Below are 11,808 nucleotides of genomic sequence, written 5' to 3' on the forward strand. Positions count from 1 at the left end.
CCGAGTGTTCAAGGCGTGCTGTGTACCCAGGTTACTCCTGAGAAAGGATCAATACCAGACATCCTGTAACTCTGTGCGTGTGTGCCTCCGTGTGTGCATGTGTGTGTGTGTGCATGTGTTATAACATGTACAGTGTTGAAGACAGCACATTTTCAGTGAAACAAATGGCAGTGTATTATAACATGTACAGTGTAAAAGCAGCACATTTCCCAGAGCAGGCCAACAACACACATAATGAAGTGTTACGCAATAACACAGCAGCTAACACTGCTGAATATGGAGGGAATAACTGCAGTGGAAATCACAGGTTGTGTGTGTCTGTCTGCGTGTGTCTCTGTGTCTGCGTGTATCTCTGTGTGTGTGTGTGTGTGTGTGTGTGTGTGTGTGTGTGTGTGTGTGTGTGTGTGTGTGTGTGTGTGTGTGTGTGTGTGTGTGTGTGTGTTTGTCTCTCTGTGTATGTGTGTGTATGTGTGTGTTTATGCCATTAGTCACAGAGTCAGACCACAATAGCCTGCTCTGTCATTTCACCTGCCGTTTTGACTTAATGCTCTTTAGAATCTGACATAATGTGTGTCACACACACCCATACACACACACACACACACACACACACACACACACACACACACACAAGGTTAGATGGGGCCGCAGCAGTTGTGCTACTCTCCCCGTTACTGTTTAAACCCCTGGTCTTGGAGTGCAAAACGCTTTAGTTAGAGCTACTTTAGTTCTAGACCTGTTCCTGGTCCTGGAGAGCCACAAGCTTTAAATCAAATAAAATCACATTTTATTTGTCACATGCTTCGTAAACAACAGGTGTAGACTATCAGTGAAATGCTTACTTACGGGTCGTTCCCAACAATGCAGAGAGAAAGTAGAGAAAATATTAAAAGTAAAACACGTGATAATAATAATAAATACATAATGAGTAATGAAGGATATCTTGGCTATATACACATGGTACCAGTACGGAGTCAATGTGCAGGGGTACGAGGTAATTGAGGTAGATATGTACATATAACTATGAATAAAGTGACAGATAACAAATAGTAGCAGCAGCGTTTGTGATGAGTCAAAAAAGTTAGTCCAAAAAGTGTCAGTGCCGATAGTTAAATAGTTTACCAAATAGCTACTGGACTAACTATTTAGCAGTCTTATGGCTTAGGGGTAGAAGCTGTTCAGGGTCCTGCTGGTTCCAGACTTGGTGCATCGGTACAGCTTGCCGTGCAGTAGCAGAGAGAACAGTCAATGACTTTGGTGCCTAGAGTCTGACAATTTTTAGGGCCTTCCTCTGACACCGCCTGGTATAGATGTCCTGGTATATTTAGATAGAGCTACAGGCTTTACAGAGTCAAAATGACAGAGTACATTTGACTCTAATTGAAGAATATTTTACTCTGCCACAGATAACATTTGGTGCCAGTCTAAGAAGGGTAAAACGTACTCTGGCAACAGAGTTATTTTTTTCACAGTTGAACATGCTCAATTTAGTGTTGATATTTAACTCTGCGTCATTGCGTTTCACTCTGTCAGTATTAATTAACAATATCTGTTACTATTTTAACTCGATGCAGTTTTCAGTATTCTACAGCAAATTATTTGGAATAATGTTTACTCTCACAATATAATCACAATAGTTAATTCAACTCCTATGGAGTTAAACTCAACACCATTTTACCCACAACTTACATTCAGAATGCCTGTCAGAGCAGTGAGGAGAGTACTGTTGTTAGACTACCTACAATATGTTAACTGGAACAGCCTTCTCACTAACGGTTACAATAAATCCAACCATTTACAGGTTAGATTTTTTTAGAAAATGCACATTACATATCATTGTGTAGCATAAGATCAAAAACAATTAACAGTCACTAGTGAAAGTCTACACACACCCCTTGCAGTCTCCACATTTTCCTGCCTAAAAATGTTATTTAAAAAATATTGTTTTCCTACCGATGAACACAACCTACTCTACATTTTCAAAGTGAAAGAAATATTTACAGAAAATCTTCAAAAGAGAAATAAATTAAGATGTTGTAACGGGCGTCGTAAGGATTGGACCAAGGTGCAGCGGGAACGTGTATACTCATCTTCTTTATTAAATCAAAAGAAGGAAAAACAAACAAATCACGTATACAAAACAACGAACGACACTAACAGTCCTGTCAGGTGCACAGACACAAAACAGGAAACAACTACCCACAAATCCCATTACAAAAACACCCCTATACAGAGGACCTTCAATCAGAGACAACGAGGAACAGCTGCCTCCAATTGAAGGTCAATCCAATGAACTAAACATAGAAATAGATAGACTAGACTGAACATAGAAATACACTAACATAGACCAAAAAAACCCGGAACACATAAAACAAACACCCCTCTTACATAAGTACATAGCCCAACAAACCCCAAACCACATAAAACAAACACCACCACCACGTCCTGACCAAACTACAATAACAAATAACCCCTTTACTGGTCAGGACGTGACAGATGTATTGATTGTGTATGTCTTCACAGCCCAGAGGTAATACTTGGTGAAAGCACCTTTGACAGCAATTACAGCTGTGAATCATTTAGAAAAATATTCTATCAGCCTCGCACAACTTTTAGGGCTGCATACAATACCGGTCAAAAGTGTGGACACACCTACTCATTCAAGGGTTTATCTTTATTTTTACTATTTTCTACATTGTAGAATAATAGAGAAGACATCAAAGCTATGAAATAACACATATGAAATCATGTAGTAACCAAAAAAGTGTTAAACAAATCAAAATATATTTTATATTTGAGATTCTTCAAAGTAGCAACCCTTTGCCTTGATGACAGCTATTGCACACTTTTGGCATTCTCTTAACCAGCTTCATGAGGTGGTCACCTGGAATGCATTTCAATTAACCTCTTGACGTTACCCTAGGATAGGGGGCGCCACAGCGCATTTTGGAAAAAATTCGTGCCCATTTTCAACGGCCTACTAATCAGACTCAGAAGCTAGGATATGCATATAATTAATACCTGTGGATAGAAAACACCCTAAAGTTTCTAAAACTGTTTGAATGGTGTCTGTGAGTATAACAGAACTCATATGGCAGTCAAAACCCCGAGACCGATTGAACCAGGAAGTGGAATTCTGAATTGTGGACTCAACTTCACGTCGTCGCCTATAATTCACACCGTGAGATATCGTTTATTGAGCACTTCCTATTGCTTCCACAAGATGTCGCCAGTCTTTACAAAGTGTTTTGATCCTTCTACTGTCGAAACTCAGTGAATGAGACGCGTTGGAAATTGGTCACAGCGGGAGGGCCATCACCATTATGACGCCGGCGGCCCTGTCTACCCCCACCTTTGGAAACGTTTTGAAACACATTGAAATCGTCCCCCTCGAATCTTATTGGCTCTCTTGTTGAAACAGGCTCTGAAGATTTATGTTATACAACGTTTGACATGTTTGAACGAACCTAAATGTGAAAAAAAAAGTATTATTTCGAAACCACTGTGGTTTTATTGAACAAAAGAATGCATGCATTGTGTAACATGATGTCCTAGGTGTGTCATCTGATGAAGTTTGTAAAAGGTTAGTGCTGCATTTAGCAGTTTTTTGGTTATTTGTGATGCATGTGTTTGGTCGGAAAATGGCTATGTTGCTGCTTTTTACGATGGACTCCTCTAACATAATCTAATGATTTGTTTTTCCTGTTAAACCTTTTTGAAATCGGACGACGTGGGTCAATTCAGGAGAGGTGTATCTATAAAATGATTAAATTTTGTTATGCTAATGGCGATATGATTTTTCGCTGGATTTTGATCCCGCTGACGGGATGAGACGCTGAAGAGGTTTTAACTTCTTGCGGATCAGTGGGACACTAGTGTCCAATTTTGACATGAAATTGCAGAGCGCCAAATTCAAATGAAATATAATATATGCCTTACCTTTGAAGATATTCTTCTGTTGGCACTCCAAAAGGTCCCAGTTACATTACAAATGGTCCTTTTGTTCGATGGTCCTTTTTTATATCCATAAAACTCAGTTTAGCTGGCGCGCTTCAGTCAATAATCCACTCGGGTTTCCCTCCATCAGAATGCATACAAAATGAATCCCAAACGTTGCCAATAAACTTATCCAAACAAGTCAATCAACGTTTATAATCAAACCTTAGGTACCCTAATACGCAAATAAACGATCGAATTTAAGACGGAGAATCGTTATTGTCTTTACCGGAGAAAAATACCAAAGAACGTGCTCTCATTCACGTGCTTGGAAACACTACAGCCAAAATGGGAGCCACCTAGAAAAACTACAATTTCTGGCTCATTTTTCCAAAAAACAGCCTGAAACTCTTTCTAAAGACTGTTGACATCTAGTGGAAGCCCTAGGAACTGCACTCGGGCACGATTTCGCCCTATTATAAAAGTGCCAGTCATTGAAATCAGTGGTAGGATGATTTTCATTTTTTTTTGGGATGGTTTGTCCTCGGGGTTTCGCCTGCCATTTCAGTTCTGTTATACTCACAGACATTATTTTAACAGTTTTAGAAACTTATATGCATATCCTAGCTTCTGGACCTGAGTAGCAGGCAGTTTACTTTGGGCACGCTTTTCATCCAGATGTCAAAATACTGCCCCCTATCCCAAAGAAGTTAACAGGTGTACCTTGTTAAAGTTAATTTGTGGAATTTGTTTCCTACATAATGTGTTTGAGCCAATCAGTTGTGTTGTGACAGGGTAGGTGTGGTATACAGAAGATAGCCCTATTAGGTTAAAACCTGTTAGGGCTAGGGGGCAGTATTGACACGGCTGGATAAAAAACATACCCGATTTAATCTGGTTACCACTCCTACCCAGTAACTAGAATATGCATATACTTATTACATATGGATAGAAAACACCCTAAAGTTTCTAAAACTGTTTGAATGGTGTCTGTGAGTATAACAGAACTCAAATGGCAGGTCAAAACCTGAGAGATTCCTTTACAGGAAGTGGCCTGTCTGACCATTTCTTGAACTTCTTTTCCATCTCTATCTTTTACTAAGGATCTCTGCTCTAACGTGACACTTCCCACGTCTTCCATAGGCTCTCAGAGCCCGGGAAAAAACAGAATGTCGTCATTCCAGCCCCAGGCTGAAACACATTATCGCCTTTCTCAAGTGGCCGATCAAGGGACTCTGGGCTTATGCGCGTGACCCGACCGCCCCCGCCTTTGTGATTTTTTCCTCTGTTTGCCGAAAAGGAGATTCCCTGTCGGAATATTATCGCTTTTCTACGAGAAAAATGGCGTAAAAATTGATTTTAAACAGCGGTTGACATGCTTCGAAGTACGGTAATGGAATATTTAGAATTTTATTGTCACGAATTGCGCCATGCGCGCGACACTTCTTTACCATTTCGGATAGTGTCTGGAACGCACAAACAAAACGCCGCTATTCGGATATAACGATGGATTATTTTGGACCAAACCAACATTTGTTATTGAAGTAGCAGTCCTGGGAGTGCATTCTGACGAAGACAACAAAAGGTAATCAAACTTTTATAATAGTAAATATGATTATGGTGAGTGCTAAACTTGCCGGGTGTCTAAATAGCGAGCCCGTGATGCCTGGGCTATGTACTTAGAATATTGCAAAATGTGCTTTCACCAAAAAGCTATTTTAAAATCGGACATATCGAGTGCATAGAGGAGGTCTGTATCTATAATTCTTAAAATAATTGTTATGCTTTTTGTGAACGTTTATCGTGAGTAATTTAGTAAAATGTTAGCGAATTCCCCGGAAGTTTGCGGGGGTATGCTAGTTCTGAACGTCACATGCTAATGTAAAAAGCTGGTTTTTGATATAAATATGAACTTGATTGAACAAAACATGCATGTATTGTATAACATAATGTCCTAGGGTTGTCATCTGATGAAGATCATCAAAGGTGAGTGCTGCATTTAGCTGTCTTCTGGGTTTTGGTGACATTATATGCTGGCTTGAAAAATGGGTGTCTGATTATTTCTGGCTTGGTACTCTGCTGACATAATCTAATGTTTTGCTTTCGTTGTAAAGCCTTTTTGAAATCGGACAGTGTGGTTAGATTAACGAGAGTCTTGTCTTTAAATAGCTGTAAAATAGTCATATGTTTGAGAAATTGAAGTAATAGGATTTTTAAGGTTTTGAAAATCGCGCCACAGGAAAAAAGTGGCTGTTGAGTAGGTGGGACGGTTCAACCAAGTCCATATTATGGCAAGAACAGCTCAACTTTTTTATTTATTCATTTTTATTTTACTAGGCAAGTCAGTTAAGAACAAATTCTTATTTTCAATGACGGCCTAGGAACAGTGGGTAAACTGCCTTGTTCAGGGACAGAACGACAGATTTTTACCTCGTTCGGTTACTAGTCCAACGCTCTAACCAAGAGAAACGACAGTCCATCATTACTTTCAGTCGTGAAGGTCAGTCAATGCAGAACATTTCAAGAACTTTGAACGTTTCTTCAAGTACAGTCGCAAAAATCATCAAGCACTATGATGAAACTGGCTCTCATGAGAACCGCCACAGGAAAGGAAGACCCAGAGTTACCTCTGCTGCAGAGGATAAGTTCATTAGAGTTAACTGCACCTCAGATTGCAGCCCAAATAAATGCTTCAAAGAGTTCAAGTAACAGACACATCTCAACATCAACTGTTCAGAGGAGACTACGTGAATCGGGCCTTCAAGCAATGGACATTTGACCGGTGAAAATCTGTCTTTTGGTCTGATGAGTGCAAAGATTTTTGGTTCCAACCACCGTGTCTTTGTGAGACGCAAAGTAGGTGAACGGATGATCTCCACATGTATGGTTCCCACCGTGAAGCATGGAGGGGGAGGTGTGATGGTGTGGGGCTTTGCTGGTGACACTGTTGTGATTTATTTAGAATTCAAGGTCCGCTTAACTAGCATGGCTACCACAGCATTCTGCAGCGATATGCCATCCCATCTGGTTTGCGCTTAGTGGAACTATCATTTGTTTTTCAACAGGACAATTACCCAACACACCTCCAGAATGTGGAATGGCTAATTGACCAAGAAGGAGAGTGATGGAGTGCTGCATCAGATGACCTGACCTCCACAATCACCCGACCTCAACCCAGTTGAGATAGTTTGGCATGAGTTGGACCGCAGAGTGAAGGAAAGCAGCCAACAAGTGCTCAGCATATGTGGAACTTAAAAAAAAATGTAACATTTATTTAACTAGACAAGTCAGTTAAGAACAAATTTGTATTTACATTGACGGCCTACCAAAAGGCAAAAGCCTCCTGCAGGGACGCGGGCTGTGATTAAATTATTCAATATTTTTTTAAATAGGAAAAAATCCACATCACGACAAGAGAGACACCACAACACTACATAAAGAGAGACATAAGACAACAACATAGCATGGCAGCAACACATGAAAAACCCAGCATGGTGCAACACAACATGACAACAACATGGTGGCAGCACAACATGGTAGCAGCACAAAACATGGTACAAACATTATTGGGCACAGACAACAGCACAAAGGGCAAGAAGGTAGAGACAACAATACATCACATGAAGAAGCCACAACTGTCAGTAAGAGTGTCTATGAGGAGATGGAGATAAAACTGTCAAATTTTAGTGTTTTTTGCATCTCATTCCAGTCGCTAGTTCCCTGTGGCTCAGTTGGTAGAGCATGGTTTTTGCAGCACCAGCATGGTGTGTGCAACGCCAGGGTTGTGGGTTCGATTCCCACGGGGGGCCAGTACAAAAAAATGCATGAAATGGAATGTATGCATTCACTACTGTAAGTCGCTCTGGATAAGAGCATCTGCTAAATGACTAAAATGTTAAAAAAAAAAAGTAAATGCTAGCTGCAGCGAACTGAAAAGAGGAGCGCCCCAGGGATGCTTCGGGGACCTTTAACAGAATGTGACTGGCAGAATGGGTGTTGTAGGTGGAGGATGAGGGCTGCAGTAGGTATCTCAGATAGTGGGGAGGGAAGCCGAAGAGGGTTTTATAAATAATCATCAACCAGTGGGTCTTGTGACTGGTAGACAGAGATAACTAGTTTGCGGAGGAGTATAAAGTACAGTGATGTGTCCTATAAGGAGCATTGGTGGAAAATCTTTTGGCCAAACGGTAAAGAACATCTAGCTGCTCGAGAGCACCCTTACCTGCCAATCTATAAATTACGTCTCCGTAGTATAGCATGGGTAGGATGGTCATCTGAATCAGGGTTAGTTTGACAGCTGGGGTGAAAGAGGAGCAATTACGATAGAGGAAACCATGTCTAGATTTAACCTTAGCCTGCAGCTTTGATATGTGCTGAGAGAAGGACAGTGTAGCATCTAGCCCTCATCCCAAGTATTTTTATGGGGTGACTTCCTCAAGCTCTAAACCTTCAGAGCTAGTAATCACTTCAGTGGGGAGAGGGGCATTCTTCTTACCAAACCACATTACCTTTGTTTTGTAGGTGTTCAGAACAAGGTTAAGAGCAGAGAAAGCTTGTTGGACACTAAGAAAGCTTTGTTGTAGAGCGTTTAACACAAAATCCGGGGAGGGGCCAGCTGAGTATAAGACTGTACCATTTGCATATAAATGGATGACAGAGCTTCCTAGTGCCTGAGCTATGTTGTTGATGTAAATTGAGAAGACCATGGGGCCTAGGATCGAGCCTTGGGGTACTCCCTTGGTGACAGGCTGTGGCTGAGACAGCAGATGTTCTAACTTTATACACTGCACTCTTTGAGAGAAGTAGTTAGCAAACCAGGCCAAAGACCCCTCAGAGACACCATTACTCCTTTGCCGGCCAACAAGAATGGAATGGTCTACTGTATCAAAAGCTTTGGCCAAGTCAATAAAAATAGCAGCACAACATTGCTTAGAATCAAGGGCAATGGTGACACCATTGAGGACCTTTTAATGTTGCAGTGACACATCCATAACCTGAGTGGAAACCAGATTGCGTACCAGAGAGAATACTATAGACATCAAGAAAGCCAATCAGTTGATTATTGACAAGTTTTTCCAACACTTTTGATAAACAAGACAAAATATAAATTGGCCTATAACAGTTCGGATCAGCTTGATCTCCCCCTTTAAAGGAGCTCCTTAAAAACTTGACCCCAACAAAGCATCTGGGTCAGATGGTTTAGACTGTTTCTTCATTAAGGTTGCTGCCCCTATCATCGCCAAGCCAAACGCTGACCTTTTTAATCTGTCTCTCCTTTCTGGGGAGGTTCCCATTGCTTGGAAGGCAGCCACGGTCCTTTATTTAAGACCTCGGACTCAGTGACCGCCTGCAGGGAGAAACTTTGTAGCGGGGCAGGGGAGAAAAAGGGAGGATTATTGGGGTAGTTGCATTAGAAGGGTTGGGAGATGAGAAATGTTGGATGGGCAAGGAGGCATGGCTGAGTCAAATAGCAATCCTGACTTAATGAAGTGGTGATTAAAGAGCTCAGCCATGTGCTTCTTGTCAGTAACAACCACATCATCAACATTAAGGAACATGGGCAGCTGTGAGGAGGAGGGTATATTCTCCAGATCTTTAACCATTTTCCAGAACTTCTTGGGGTTAGACCCACAGAGAGAGAACTGTTCCTTAAAGTAACTAACTTTGGCCTTCCGGATAGCCTGAGTGCACTTATTTCTCATTTGCCTGAACAAGAGCCAGTCAGCCTGAGTATGCATGTGCCGAGCCTTTCGCCAAATGAAATTCATGAGGTGGAGTAACTCTGCCAGATCATGGTCGAACTAGGGGCTAAACATGTTTTCAATTCTCATTTTATTTATGGGGGCGTGTTTGTTAACAATACCACTGAAATTATCAAAAAAGAAGGTCCAAACGTCTTCGACAGAGCGGATCAAGCTGATTCAATACCAATTTACAGAGGCCAGGTCATGAAGGAAGGCTTTCTCATCAAAGTTTTTTAGCAAGCATCTATGAAAAATCAGGGCAGGTCATTTCACTGAGCAGCCATTATGAACACAGACTGTAAAACAGTGATCACTAAGGCCAATACAGAAAACGCCAGACTGATTGACTAGAGCGTCAACTCACTTGGAGCCTGTTCTAGTGGGTACTATTCTATAAAAACAGATATGATTGTCTGTCATGTATAATAGGGAATCATGTTAGCTTAAATAACATTTCTTCTTAACGTTTTACCTTACCGACTACACATCACTTGGCACAGGTCTGAATCATCCCTGATTAGAGGGGCTAGATGAAAAGTGCTGCTGAGATTGTGTGTGTGTCTGTGTCAGAGAGAGGGTTAGGTTGTTGACAAATATTTGGTTTGATCTTGAGCAGCCTGTCCTCAGTCTGCTGAATTATGTAAATGATATGTGTGTGTGTGTGTGTGTGTGTTTGTGTGTGTATGTTTAAAGATAAAGAATGGTCTCTTATGCAGAGTCACAGTGGGATGAGTGATCAGATGTGAAAGACAGTCAAACTCAATCAGGACAAATATGCTATGAATATGACACACACACACACACACACACACACACACACACACACACACACACACACACACACACACACACACACACACACACACACACACACACACACACACACACACACACACACACACACACACACACACACACAGTCTTGTATAACTGACCCTGTGGGTACACATAATTCAGTCCCATTCAAAATCCTATTTTCCCTAACCCCTAACACTTAGCTTAACCCTAACCTTAACCCAAAAACCTAACCTTGACCCTAAACCTAACCCTAGCTACACACACATACACACGCACACACACAGTTGACTCCCCTGATCTTGCTCTGTCATCTCAACCCTGTATCTACTACATCATCTGTACAATTGTGTTTTCCAGTAAGAGGGCCACTACAGACTATGCTGGATTAACATAAAGAAGTATTAGAAGGGTTACATCATAGTAAAAGTACAGGAAGTAGCAAGAAGCACCAGGAAGTACACATGGCCTCTTGCCCCATATAGTAAAAAGTAGCGCATTATATGGGGAATATGCCTAAAGTGAAAAGTGGTGTACTGTATGGGGAATAAGGTTCAAGCAGAAAGTAGTATTTTGAGAGTGTCATTTGAGACTGTATTTCGGTCTACCTATTTCGGGCTGCCTAAAGTACTACTGAATTACTACACAAAACCTATTCGTGCAGTAGTGACTATGTAGAGACTCGTAGGGATTGTGTTGTGAATGTGTAGTTTATGCACTACTCAACTAGAGTTTTGTAGTATTCAGGTAGAGGTTTTTGCTGTTTGATGTTGGTTGATGGTAGTAAATAAATAGTCAAAACATTACAGCTTTACTACACAGGCGCGGCATAATACACACTTGTACATGAAATAGGACAAATATAAGCACCCACCTAATTATTTATAGTTCATATTATCTTTATTAAACAGGCTTTCTTAATAGTAATCAGGTACAGTTTTTACTACTTGATGTTAGTAGTAAATTAGTAGTCACAACACTACAACCAGACTACACCGGCTTTTCGCGACCGCAGAAGAAGGCAAAACAGGAAGTAGTTGATTGTTGTTATCTACTGTTTTTGACAATCCCGAATGTAGTCATCCTCATTGTTTATCAAATGTTTTTCTGTGTTGTCTTACGTGACCTCTGTTAGCAGATTATTAATTAACGGCTTATAATTGGTTGTCTCTTGTGCCTGTCTTTGGTTGTGCTTGTCTTTATTTTCTAAAAGGGTACGTTGTGAAGAAATGTGGCTGCAAAAAAGAGGGAGGATCTGAAGATAGTTATGTCAAAGCTGAATGAAGACAAGGCCTCAAAAGGATTAACAAAAGTGTAAATATGTAATTTAATA

General features: G+C 40.9%; 1 protein-coding gene across 6 annotated transcripts in view; it reads left to right on the top strand.

Moving 5' to 3' along the window:
* Window positions 1-11,808, top strand: part of LOC106567981 (neuropeptide Y receptor type 1) — a 43,539-nt gene that overhangs the window by 3,452 nt on the left and 28,279 nt on the right. For 4 of the 6 annotated variants that reach the window (XM_045692166.1, XM_045692164.1, XM_045692167.1 and 1 more), the window contains exon 2: window positions 11,689-11,789. The exons of 1 other annotated variant lie outside the window; for it this stretch is intronic. The gene's annotated coding sequence lies outside the window, so the exon portion shown is untranslated. Of the gene's footprint in view, window positions 1-10,745; window positions 11,790-11,808 lie in introns of those variants that run through there. One more of the 6 variants, XM_045692168.1, reaches the window with a different exon arrangement.

This window comes from Salmo salar, chromosome ssa01, assembly GCF_905237065.1.
Source record: "Salmo salar chromosome ssa01, Ssal_v3.1, whole genome shotgun sequence".
Classification (NCBI taxonomy): domain Eukaryota; kingdom Metazoa; phylum Chordata; class Actinopteri; order Salmoniformes; family Salmonidae; genus Salmo; species Salmo salar.